We start from the raw sequence: 14,925 nt of genomic DNA, 5'->3' as shown, positions 1-14,925 counted from the left end.
ACTTCTGATGGCAGCAAACTTTTTTAGATTGCTGAACTTACTTTTTTACCTAAAAATTTAACTTGGTTTGGTTATTTTGTTTGTTTGTTTGTTTGTTTGTTACTCAAAATTTCCGTGTTGGTTATTGCAGTGTTTTCTTATTGCTGAAAGTGCGTGAATGAACAGCTAAAGTAACCTGTTAAACAAACAGAAAGAACTATTGTATGTGGAAAGAAATTAAGTACCTGTATTGTACACAGCAGCCAAAAGCCTCAGTCAATGCTGTGTTCAGTATGTAAGTGTACTAAATTGAACAAACATAACTAGACTTTGTGGCCTCATGTGCAAACATTTTAAAATGTTATTTTTCAAGTATAATTTTAAACTTTCAAACCATACCAAAAGAATCTTTTTTGTTTGTTTTTTAGAGATTTGATCCACTGAATAACTTACAGTAAAATTATTTTAATACAAAGTATTGCTATTTGTTTACTTCTGTTTTGCTCTTCTTTTTTTAACTTCCATGCAGTTTTTAATACAAAAATCAAAACTATAAATAGCTTTTTTCAAATAATGTTATTTTTATTTATAAAAAATACTGAAGACTGGGCATTGCTGTTGGAATCATGCAAGCTTGTCACAATCTGATTGGCTAAAATGGATTTACTCTTAGCCTGTGATAGGCAGATCTGCTGTGCCTTCAGTTCATATGGTTCTTGAAATGCCTGGTCATATGGAGCTCCAAGAAACAGCACTGATGTCATTGTTTCTGTAGAATTATTCTGCTATGTAATACTATTTTTGCAGAACTTTCACTTTGTACTAATTTTTTACTGCATTAACTAGCATGGCTGAAAAATATTTTTAAATGTCTGTGAGATTTATCATTTGGTATTAAAACTTGTGTTTGACATAATATATCATTTTACAGTGAGGTTCAGGTAGCAAGATATGGTGTGAACCTTGGGAAAAAACATAAATAGGGAAATATTTCACTTAATATTAAATTTGTAATAACATTAATTCTGTTTTTGAAACCTTGCAATTCCAGTGTTATTCTTTTTAGAAAACTTTATTGTGTGTAAAAGTTTCATTCCCAGTAAAGTTTGTGAATAAGTGAATGTTGTTGGGGTTAAATATTGTGTCCTAATAAGTAGTTGAATGTTTTAATTAGTGGTTTGAAGTTAGTCTGTAATAACTTAATTTAAGAGTGCAACCCTTGTACCCAACGAAAAAATACCAAAATAATTTGTATATGTTTTTTTTTGGCATAGCTTAAATTTCTGTTTTAGGCTGAAATTATGCAAAGAGGTCTGTAAAAGCCTGAAACAAGAAATGTAATTTTGTTTATATAGGGTCTTTGTCAAAAATGTTTATATGTTGGAATAACTAGAAATCTAAAGAAAAAATAGAACATTTTACATATCTTACTGTCAATGTAGTGAACACAAAATGTTCATTACTTATACTTTCAGTTTGTGATCATTGAAATCAAATTTTGTTTCCATCTTTTAGTTAATGTTTCACATTTTATACAATTTCAAGAGATTATCTTTCCTTCCTTAGGTACGTTTTTTCATAGATAATTAAACTACTATTTCTCTACTTGTCTTGTTACACCATAGCCAATGGGTGAAGAATAAGCAGAACGTTAGAGCTAATGTCTCCTGATTGGTGTGAGACAGATGTAATAAAACAGTAAACACCTTGAGGTGATTTCCTTGATGCTATAGATAAATGTCTGGGAATAGTAGGCATGCATGAACAGGAACACAATGTAAGTGTGTGTTGAAAAAAATAATACAGTATCATGTACATTGGGATGAAAATGTGAATGTACTATGAAGTAAAAACTGGGAACTTTGAAAATAGTGAGACAATAGCATTCAATAAATGTGTTGTGAAGTACAACTAATAATAAAGATTATAAGTTGTTCAGTGTCCATAAGTTATTCCTTTGTTTATTTAGATGTAGAATGGCAAAGTAGAAACAATATAATGTAGGGTAATTTCTATTTCTTGCTATTAGTTTGTAGATACTGTTTTTTTTTTATCTTATGAAAGTAGAATGTGTAAAAAAGCTTTAGCTCTAACGTTACATTACATTTAGGTGTGTCAGTTGTACACTGTAGTCATTAAGTGCTCATATGTAATATGTCTTTATAATGAAAATAACATACGTGAGCTTTCACTGTTTTATCAAGCACCAGCTCAATGCCTAAACGGGTTCATGACATCTTCACATTACAACCATGCAACTTGCATATTGAAATCAATATTTGTAATTGTTTTGTTAAGGAGTAGTGGAAAATGCAGAACAAATGTTTTCAGGTAATGCCTAGTTTAAGACAAATGCTTTAATAATTCTCCTCCATACCTTAACCATTAATAGTTTTCAATATTTTGGTGTGAAACATGTACTACTTAAGATGTTGTATGAAATTATTCACAGAGATTTGAGACAGATAAAAAGTCAGTGCTTTTTGCTTAAATGAATGTGTTCATGTGTTTGTATACTTCTAATGAACAGAACATTGTGTAAACCTTTTAAGCTTTAGATTGGAATATGAGTGTTATCCCCCTCAATTTTATTACAAGTAGCCTTAAAACACGATGGGCAGTGGTTAACTTGGATTGAAATATCAAGCCTCATGTCTCACTATGGGTTGAATAGTATATAAAAATATAGTGAGATACTCTTTTTATTTCAGATCTGATTTTTCTATCTTTACTAGTAATCCAGTTATGTTTAATTTTCTTTATCCTTTTCTTTCTTTGTTATCAGCAACTATTAGGACTATTTTATATTAAAGCATCTTTTAACTATTCATTCCTAATTGTTTATGATAACAGGTTGAATAGTATATAAAAGTATTTATACTCAGATACTCTTTTTACCTCATATGTCATTAAACCTCTACATTGGAAGATATTAAAAAAATATATATTGCATAGAGAATAGATTTAATGTTACTACTGAAATGTAAGGTCTTTAATTTGTCTAAAACTGTAACAGACATACTCATAGTATGTGTATGTCAAACTGCCGTGATAGATGTAACAGTATCTATAAAGGATATATATTATTTAATAGTATTGTATAATATACCTTTGGGAAACTTTAGAAGTAAGTGTTACCAAACTCTTACTACATGTCATTTTTGTGACAAGACTATCTAGTCTTATTAAAATTCCTCTATAATATGACTTTTATGTCCTTCTGAAACACTTTAAGACTTCAAAGATCTGCTAAATAATTTCTGTAACCTTAGTGAAATGTTTTGCTAAAAAGTTGAACATTTTGTAAAAATCTTAAATAATCTTTGTCATGACTCAAGATACTCACTTAATGGTTTTGAAATTTTCTATTGTGGTTATTAAGAACCTTAATGCTAAATTATGCTTAGCAGAATTTTATGGAATGATCAAACAGGGTTTACATAAGTTTGTGTTTGACATAATATACAGACAATAACAGAATCTTTGGTCCTTCAAAGCTGTCTTTGCACACCCACACTTCTGACAAGTAAATATTTAAGACCCCACTTTCCTGTTTTCTAGGAAATCATTGAATCTCTTGTTAAACTCCCATCAAGTAGCGGCTGATGGAAACTCCCTCTGTAATTAAGTCAGTCATGATTTTGAAAACAATAAACTATTTTAACTGAAAGCTAGCCTAATTTTTTTTTTTTTTATGTTCATAATACAGTGTAGAAAGTTAGAGGACTTCATACTATCAAACACCAAGGATAGGTTTGTAAACTTTGGTAAGATCAACTCCTTATACCTTTATTCTGTCAAGAGAAAATAAGTTAATAGATCTTAACTTATCCCTTAAGGACAACCCTTGAACCATTCTGACAATCCTTCTTAAATCTTTTCAGTAAGTCAGTATCCTTTCCTTGATAAGGAGATCATAAACATATCTTGTATCCTTTCTACTTGTAATCATTGTGTCTTATAAGTACATACTAATTGTCTAATTAAGTTTACTGCTACTAACAGAGAAACTGCTTTGATGGCTTGAGAGATGTTTCCACCAAACTGAAGTGAAGATCCTTTACTTCATTTGCACTGTTGAGTGTTTTTTCATTAACCATGTAATCAAGTTATGAAAATCTAAATGCACTTACTATAATCAAAAATAATTTATTAAAAATTCTTTGAACTTACCTCTTTATACAAGTCATTCTGTAATATTCTAACATTCTCTATTGCTAGAAATGCCCAAATGTTTATTTTTGTCTTCAAATTTCAATAGCTTAATAGTAACGTTTCCACTGATTTAAATAAGGTAAAAATACAAAGTCCAAGCACTGCTCCCCACTTTCCTTTGTCTTTATCAGTTATGTTTAATTATCTTTATCCTTTTAGTTATCAGCAACTATTAGGACTATTTTATATTAAAGCACTTTTAATTATTCATTCTGAATTGTTTGATAATTTTTGTCTCTTGGCCTCAAAATCAACTTTTTGAAAATTAAGATGCTGAAATTTCTTTTATGTTTCAACATGTGGTAGATATTCCCCCATGTCACCTTTTATGCTTCAACATGTGGTAGATATTCCCCCATGTCACCTTTTCCAACAAACTGAGACTGTGAAAGGGTTGAATAAGCTTATTAAGTAACTATTTTTGATGTTTCTAAAATTCGTGAAAAACAATTGGTGTGGCTTGTCAGATCTGCTACATAACATTATGGTATAACTGATTTCACCTGTTGACTAACTAGGCACAACTTTCATAACCTGTGAAAAACAGAATTAGACTTTGGTAATATTTCCAAGTTAAATTACTAAACTTGCAAAATAACCAGCAAGAGCTCTCTAACTATCATTTTAATAATTAAGACTGAGTTGCAAAGTTTTCATCTTGTGAGATAGAAACCCAATTTGTTTAATGCACTAAAAGGCATGTAATAAGTCAAAATTGACTTTTAAACACTTGGTTATGGAGAGGGGAATTGTCAAGTCCACTAAACATTTTAAGCAGTAAAATATACTTGCCAAGTGTAACGTGTCAAACAGTTAGAGAAGGTTATTAAAAACTTAAAATAGTTTCAAACTGTTGATGGAGTAATGGAAGATTGTGACATGGTAGTTGGTAGTATTGTGAATACCTTGGGTCACTCAGCAAAATTCTTTTATGAATATTTTAGTACACTCATTTGTTGTAAAGTTTAGAAAAATTTGTTACATAATAAATATCAGATTTAAAACTATATTGTGTTTATTTTCAGTCAAGAGAACAACATCAAATTACCAAGTTATTTATTTACATGATTTATAGAGTTTTGTTAAAGAATTGGCAATGTACAACTTTGTGTTTGTTTAATATATTAAAATATCATTGTAATTAAATCACTAATAGACGTGCAAACTTAAATGACAATCTTGTAACAGAAATGAAGTTTCACTTATCTCATACGTGTTATTGTATATTTGATAGAAAATGCTTATAATGTGGTTATAATGTACTTACTATATTTTTAGAAGTTTATTATGGACATTTACTATGTGAATAAAATACATATGTTTTTTATATTTATATATTTTTAAACGTTATTAAAATTATGAGGGTACAATGGGAAAAGTACTGTGTTGTTGAAATTAACAGTTCAGTTTTACTACTTTAGTATGAATAGGCAGAACTAGTGGTAATGAATAGCTGTTATCAGATCAAAATAAAAAGTGCCTTATTTTAGGACTGTTCAGGTGACCACCTACCCTTAACCAACAGTGCATCATTAAACCTTTTTACCAAAGTAAGTGATCTTTATTTATAGAACCATTACTAGTATTTAGAAGATAAGCCAATATATATTTCTACTGGTGTGCATATAGAAAATGTTAGTACAAACGTTTTGAGCTGTAATAACCATAAATGTTAAATAACTTGCAATACTCATAAATCTTTTATAGATTCATAAAATTTGAAAGGGATTTATTAACCCATCGAGGATGTCTCAATTCCCAATTGTAACCACCCCTTACTTCTCATGTATTCATTTAATATATTTTTTAATTTTCTACCTCCACCACCCTAGAAGGCAGCTCATTACCACAGCTAACCACTTTGTGTGAAAAGTAATATGTGTAAAGTTTGAATGACTCCAACATCACTAAAATTTGAATTTATGCCCCATCTTCATATTGTTTTCACTTCTAAACACAGAAATGTTTGATCTATATTATCAGTACCCTTAAACACTTCAATCAGATCACCTCTGACCCTTGCCCTCTCTGAAAGAAAAGAAGTTCAGAGATTTTAGTTTCTCCTAATACAGCATCCAATATATTACTTGAGTGTCTTATCACAACATCCAATATATTACTTGAGTGTCTTATTACAACATCCAATATATTACCTGAGTGTCTTATTACAACATCCAATATATTACTTGAGTGTCTTATCACAACATCCAATATATTACTTGAGTGTCTTATTACAACATCCAATATATTACTTGAGTGTCTTATTACAACATCCAATATATTACTTGAGTGTCTTATTACAGCATCCAATATATTACTTGAGTGTCTTATTACAGCATCCAATATATTACTTGAGTGTCTTATTACAACATCCAATATATTACCTGAGTGTCTTATTACAGCATCCAATATATTACTTGAGTGTCTTATCACAACATCCAATATATTACTTGAGTGTCTTATTACAACATCCAATATATTACCTGAGTGTCATATTACAACATCCAATATATTACCTGAGTGTCTTATTACAACATCCAATATATTACCTGAGTGTCTTATTACAACATCCAATATATTACCTGAGTGTCTTATTACAACATCCAATATATTACCTGAGTGTCTTATTACAACATCCAATATATTACCTGAGTGTCTTATTACAACATCCAATATATTACCTGAGTGTCTTATTACTTACATCCAATATATTACTTGAGTGTCTTATTACAACATCCAATATATTACTTGAGTGTCTTATTACGACATCCAATATATTACTTGAGTGTCTTATTACAACATCCAATATATTACCTGAGTGTCTTATTACAACATCCAATATATTACCTGAGTGTCTTATTACAACATCCAATATATTACCTGAGTGTCTTATTACAACATCCAATATATTACCTGAGTGTCTTATTACAACATCCAATATATTACCTGAGTGTCTTATTACAACATCCAATATATTACTTGGTGTCTTATTACAGCATCCAATATATTACCTGAGTGTCTTATTACAACATCCAATATATTACCTGAGTGTCTTATTACAACATCCAATATATTACTTGAGTGTCTTATTACAACATCCAATATATTACCTGAGTGTCTTATTACAACATCCAATATATTACCTGAGTGTCTTATTACAACATCCAATATATTACCTGAGTGTCTTATTACAACATCCAATATATTACCTGAGTGTCTTATTACGACATCCAATATATTACTTGAGTGTCTTATTACGACATCCAATATATTACTTGAGTGTCTTATTACGACATCCAATATATTACTTGAGTGTCTTATTACACATCCAATATATTACTTTGAGTGTCTTATTACTTACATCCAATATATTACCTGAGTGTCTTATTACGACATCCAATATATTACCTGAGTGTCTTATTACAACATCCAATATATTACCTGAGTGTCTTATTACAACATCCAATATATTACCTGAGTGTCTTATTACAACATCCAATATATTACCTGAGTGTCTTATTACAACATCCAATATATTACCTGAGTGTCTTATTACAACATCCAATATATTACTTGAGTGTCTTATTACAACATCCAATATATTACCTGAGTGTCTTATTACAACATCCAATATATTACCTGAGTGTCTTATTACAACATCCAATATATTACCTGAGTGTCTTATTACAACATCCAATATATTATCTGAGTGTCTTTTCACAACATCCAATATATTACTTGAGTGTCTTATTACAACATCCAATATATTACCTGAGTGTCTTATTACAACATCCAATATATTACCTGAGTGTCTTATTACAACATCCAATATATTACTTGAGTGTCTTATTACAGCATCCAATATATTACCTGAGTGTCTTATTACAACATCCAATATATTACTTGAGTGTCTTATTACAACATCCAATATATTACCTGAGTGTCTTATTACAACATCCAATATATTACCTGAGTGTCTTATTACAACATCCAATATATTACCTGAGTGTCTTATTACGACATCCAATATATTACTTGAGTGTCTTATTACGACATCCAATATATTACTTGAGTGTCTTATTACGACATCCAATATATTACTTGAGTGTCTTATTACGACATCCAATATATTACTTGAGTGTCTTATTACGACATCCAATATATTACTTGAGTGTCTTATTACGACATCCAATATATTACCTGAGTGTCTTATTACGACATCCAATATATTACCTGAGTGTCTTATTACAACATCCAATATATTACCTGAGTGTCTTATTACAACATCCAATATATTACCTGAGTGTCTTATTACAACATCCAATATATTACCTGAGTGTCTTATTACAACATCCAATATATTACCTGAGTGTCTTATTACAACATCCAATATATTACTTGAGTGTCTTATTACAACATCCAATATATTACCTGAGTGTCTTATTACAACATCCAATATATTACCTGAGTGTCTTATTACAACATCCAATATATTACCTGAGTGTCTTATTACAACATCCAATATATTATCTGAGTGTCTTTTCACAACATCCAATATATTACTTGAGTGTCTTATCACAACATCCAATATATTACTTGAGTGTCTTATCACAACATCCAATATATTACTTGAGTGTCTTATCACAACATCCAATATATTACCTGAGTGTCTTATTGCAACATCCAATATATTACCTGAGTGTCTTATTGCAACATCCAATATATTACCTGAGTGTCTTATTGCAACATCCAATATATTATCTGAGTGTCTTATCACAACATCCAATATATTACTTGAGTGTCTTATCACAACATCCAATATATTACTTGAGTGTCTTTTCTCTGTACTTCCTCTGACAATTTAATGTCCTTCTTGAGGAAGGAAACCCAAAACTGTACACTAGATGAGGCCTTACCAATGAGCTGTACAGTGAAACAATAATGTCCCTTGTCTTCTGTTCAGTGTTTCTGTAAATGCTGCCCCAAATCATACGAGTCCTATAACAAGCTTAATACACTGTCTAGATGATTTAAGTTTATTATTACTGTGGCCTTTTTACTCTCCAGCAAATTTTCTATCCAATTTAATAATATTTCTCACACACACTCACACATTTATTTTTTGTGAGACACTTTGTCAAATCTTTTTTTAAAACAAAGGTAAACTAAATCCACAGTATTTCTTTCATCAACTATTGCAGTAATATATTCAAAGAATGTCAGAAGATATGTTAAACTTATTCCTTAGTGGAACCATGCTTGTTATTTAACACTATCAGACTGCTTTAAGTGACTTTAAATTATAATTATCCAAGTTGGTGATACTGTTTTATGGATTAACTTTGTAATCTAGACTTGATATAATGCTTTACATTGATTGAACTAAGTATTGGTAATTGTATACTGTGTGATTAGATTTGATGCATCTTTTTACATGACTTGTGCATACCGATACCATAAAGTTACGTTTCAAGTCCTTATTTGGTACGTGAAATCGTAATTAGTCAATTATAATTTTTAATTCATCAAATTAGAAACCCTTTATCTCTGTCCGAATCTGGTTAAAATATCTTTTATTATATATGATAACATTCAACCATTAAGTGTAATATGTGTAGCTGTATGTCGAACTGATGATGGCTCTACTGTTCACTACTGTGTGTTGACAGGTAACTGCTGTGCTGTCCACGGCTGTGTGTTAACAGACTATTTTACAACTGCGTGTATTTTTTATGAGATATCTACTCGGAATCCAAGTTTGTAATGTGTGTAAAAGCATAAACTTTACCATTTTTCTAAATTTAAATAATTCTTATTGTTTAACTTAAGTTCGTTTTAACTTTGAGAAATAATGAAGTTTATAGATTTTTACACTACTTGTACAACAAAGAAATGTTGGAAGGATTATTCTTGTCTCCAGTCTTCATATACAATGCGTAATTGTTTTACTATTTTTTTATTAAGAAATTTCATCCTCTGCTACAATGTGTCCACCTGTGTATCAAACAAAATATGCGAGTGGAATCACTCAATACTTCATTATTTTTGACATAGAGTATTCTAGTCAAGGCTGATATTTAATAAAATAGTTGTAATGTAAAAAACAAATCTCGCCCTTTTTAGCTGTACGGTGTTATAATGTCGCAGTCAATTCCACTATTTGTTGGTAAGAGTCACCCAAGCGTTGATGGTGATAACTAGCTGCTTTCCCTCTTCTTTCTAAATTATGAACTGCTAGTGCCGTAATAGCCTTTCACAAATAGAAGGATGACACAACCTCTTTGTACAGTAACTTGAGAAGGAAGAGCAACATTACGTTATTTTTATTCTGTGATGTTTCTCAAGTGAGAATGGGAACAAATTTAACACTCAGCATGATGTAGAAATTCAGCCACTACACAGATGGAGTTGATGTCTATATTGGCACACCGTCTTTCATGTCAAGTGACACCACTAATTGATTGTTGTCGTTATTATAATCAACAGGAACTAGTGAAAGGAAGAAATACATTTCAATGTTTTACAGGTTCAGTTGGGAAGCGAATTTTGCATAACCTGATCACTATGGTACTTGACTCACAATCTGAGAGTTGCGAGTTCGAATCCCATCATAATATGCTTGTTCTTTTAACTGTTGGGGTGGTATTACGTGATGGTAAATCCCACTTCTTGTTGGTAAAAATAGCCTAAGAGCTGGTGTTGTCTAGCTCCTTTCCATCTAGTTTGTCATTTCTAAATTAGAGAGATCTAGAAGAGATAACCCTCAGTTAGCCTTATGCAAAATTCAAAAAGAAATAAAGAAAATTCTATATCACTTCCTTAGACCCAGGACCAAACAAAGCAGAATTTGCTGCTTAGTATGGATGTCTTTCACTTGACGACATGAAACATTTGGAACCTGATTAAATTTGCATTAGAGAAGACGTGGTAGTGGAGTTGAGAATTGTCATAACTTTAACGTAGTAAGAAACAAAATCATCTTTGCAGTAGAATGCAAAGCTGATAAACATGATACCAATGATAACATGGCTAGGTGTGCCAAATAGATGCAATATTTACGCTTAAAGAAAATCACCATAATGTCGGAGAACCGAGAAGATACGGTCATGTATACTTTTTTGGAAGGGCTTCCTGGTGAACCCATGAAACACCATACTGGTACTACAGAAATTACAATTATTAGTAGTTACAAAGCAAGAGTTTGTTAAATGTTGCATGATGAATTTGTTCAATTTGGTCATCTGACCAGTAAAGACATTTGAAGCCTGCTGAATAATTTTACAGATGGTTATTGGTTTAGAACCATGAAAATAGTAAAGAAGATGCACGTGCTATCTGCACAAGAAAAGAAACAATGATGACAATCTGTGAATGCTGTCAGATTCATTAGTTAAAACAAACCAGTGTTCTTAAATAATATGTAACTGCTGGTCTACGAGAAAATATCGTTTGTGTGTTCCTTTAAGCATAGTGGTTAGTACAATTATAGGACAAAGCATGGTTTGGTGTCTACCCGTGCAAGTATCTAAATACAAGCTAGGGAACTAATTGGTTTTAGGGTATATCAGTCACTATCATTTCTACTGTCACTCTGGACAATTCACACAATTGTGAATGGAGAAGTTTGACATCACATGAGTGTGAGTAATATAATTAAGCATGGGAGGGTTATTATTGTGAATCTTGGATCAAGTAACTATTTCAGGTTTATATGTTGAGTATAGCTTCCATACCAGTTTAACTACAGCTCCTTAGTGAAATAATAGTGGTTCTTATTAGGTTTAATAGTGGTAGTCTAGGGAGGTCACTTACCCGTTTTAATTAGTCTGTATACACAGCATTGCCTTTACATTTTATGAACTTTTTGCATTCAGATATAAAATATCACAACCGAAAGAAATGTTTCGTATGTAGAGCATGAGTTTTCTTCCTTTTTTTAGACAAAAAATAAGTGAATTTCATAGAATTAGTGAAAGCGATTTTTTTTTGCTGAAAATTGGTTTTTAGTCATCAGTTGTTTAAATGTTATTTCACTGAGAATACATTGACTTGTTTTCAACAACTTATGTCAATTATTCTAAATTCGATAAAAATGTCAAAAGCATTAGTTTCAAAGTCGACCTGCAACGTCACTGTCGCAAAATGTTCAGAATGTTGCCAGTGTAACAGTGGTATATGTGATCATGATGACATATCAATAACCTCCAAAAGTAAGGTGTAAAAAATATAAATTAAGGTTTATCTTTGACAAAAGTGGTGAACACAAAGAATAACATCGAACATTTTCAAAAAGGTTACACGAGTTTCTAAATAAGGATGGTGAAGAGGACATAAAGAATATTGGCAAGTTGCTTACCAGTGAAGTGTCTAAAATAAACAAACTGAACTTTCACATGGGTTAACAACAGATTAATGGTCCTGTTGTAAAATACTAGAGAAATGTTTGGCTAAGTTTTCGTTATGGCTAAATTATAATCTTGAGGACGTGTTGCAAAATAATAGGTGTGAAATGCAAATGAAAAACAAACATCGAACGCACCTGCCAAGAACAACTCCCATGTGCATCAAACATTGTCTGCGTGTCAGTGAGAGGAGTCTCACGTAAAGTGATTCTAACTATTGTCCCCTTTAAAGGGTATATATACATATAAACAGAATCCATAAGGTTTTCACAGTGAACTTTATTCATGGATGTGAAAGTATCCATGAAGTAGCAACAAATATCATCCGGTCAAATAGATTTTCGTAAAGACAGACTAAACAGAATGAGGAATTATACATACAAGTAACTATAACGTCATTTGAGGTGCAGTCCAGGATCACTGAGCAACTACTGGACCAATCACCTTAAAATCTATCTTCAAGAGTTTGAAAAGATTATTCAATACTAAAATATATACACTTTATTAACTATGAAGGTTTATAATGTATGAAATACAATTGTAGTGATAAACCTTATGAATAGAAGGAAATATCCAAAAGTAAAGTTTCGGAACAAAATACAGAGGAATGAAGAGACCTTAGCTGAACTTGCAGAAGATTTTGAACGATTTGCCTAATTGTTTTACTCGTATACTCCACGTACAATAATGGATTCATTGGCACGTAACCAATTTATAGATACAATAACAAGCTATAATATGTAAATTAGACTGAAGCAAAGTAATTTTACATCGTTAAAGGGAACTTTAGTATTGAGGATGATGCTTGTTTTGTGTTGTTTTTGAATTTTACACAAAGCTACTCGAGGGCTATCTGTGCTAGCCGTCCCTAATGTAGCACTGTAAAACTAGAGGGGAGGCAGCTACTCATCACCGCCAACTGTTGGGCTACTTTTTTACCAACGATTGGTGGGATTGACCATAACATAATAACGCCCACACGGCTGAAAGGGCGAGCATGTTTGGCGCGACGAGGATGGAGCTTGAACCCATTAAAGTGACAGTTAGACAAGTAAAGGAATCATCTTTAAGTTAGGAGATCATAAAAATTAAGTGGTTCCGAAACATCAACTCCCCCTTAAGATGGTCTAGAAAACCTTAAAGGATTAAGTTTAAGAACTTTGCAAAGAATGGAGGAAATAAGTCACAAGCTGTTTTTAATGTAACTTGAAAAGATATATCGGAAAAAAATTGTAGAGAAAACCTATTTGTAACAAGAATGATCTGAGGAAAATGTAATTTTTATAAATGTGGAAAGCATAGCCATTATAGCTGAAACTGTAGTGAATCAACAGCTCCTAACACCTCAAGAAGAACACCGGAAAACAGTAAATAAGTGACTGACAGAGCAAAGTTCAACTGAGAATACTCCATTTACCTCAAATGAAATAAGATCATTACTAAACGAAAATAGTCCCAGGGTTTATTGAGGACAAGTTTTCTGATGTGTTGAAAACACTAGTTTTTTAACTGCTATAGTTCAAATCAATTTGCTGATGAAAAGTAAATTGTTCGCTGATAGAAAAAAGAAGATACGAACAGCAAGTGTACATAAATGTGTAGTAAGAGAAATTTGAATGTCACTTTTATTATAGGAAACTTTCTTATACATCATGAAGGATGCGTAATTGACTTCAAGAAAGAATGTGTGCATATTAGAAAGCAGCTTCATGCAAATACGCAATTGTCAAGTCAGGGTAACTTCAAATAGTTTCATGGTATATGGTCAGGAAATCTCAATGAACTGCGTGACAGTTACTACGTTAGAAGTTGAACTTCCAGTAACAACAAAGAGAGCAGTCACTGTGCCACCAAGAAATGTAATTATATCAAGACGTACTGAGAATAAGTTTTATTTCGTGACTGGAATGTAGTAGAGTCAAATATTCCAGAATTCCTGGAAGATCAATGGTTTGAAGAACTTTTGCGAATCTGAAGAATAAATATATTATTATTAGAGATATAAACGCAACAAACTATAAAATTCAAATAATTTGAAACAAAATGTCAGAAGTATCAGGTCAGATACTAAAATAAGGAAAGCTTACTACCTCACAAGAGATGAAAAAGTTTTACAGCTCATGGAATATTTATATACCTCCTCCAGGAACCCTCATGACTTAGACCAAATAAATAAAATATCTCACTACATCGATAGTGGAAGCGTAGCTCCAATCTGTTATTCAGCCAAACGATTCTCACTTGAAAAACATGCTGAAACTTTCAAAGTCGTATAAAAACAAAGTGGCAAAATTGAATATTATCCCTTGGGCCTTATCTTCAGAACCTA

Source organism: Tachypleus tridentatus, chromosome 10, assembly GCF_004210375.1.
Source record: "Tachypleus tridentatus isolate NWPU-2018 chromosome 10, ASM421037v1, whole genome shotgun sequence".
Taxonomy (NCBI): Eukaryota; Metazoa; Arthropoda; class Merostomata; order Xiphosura; family Limulidae; genus Tachypleus; species Tachypleus tridentatus.
Note: the sequence above shows the minus strand (reverse complement) of the source record.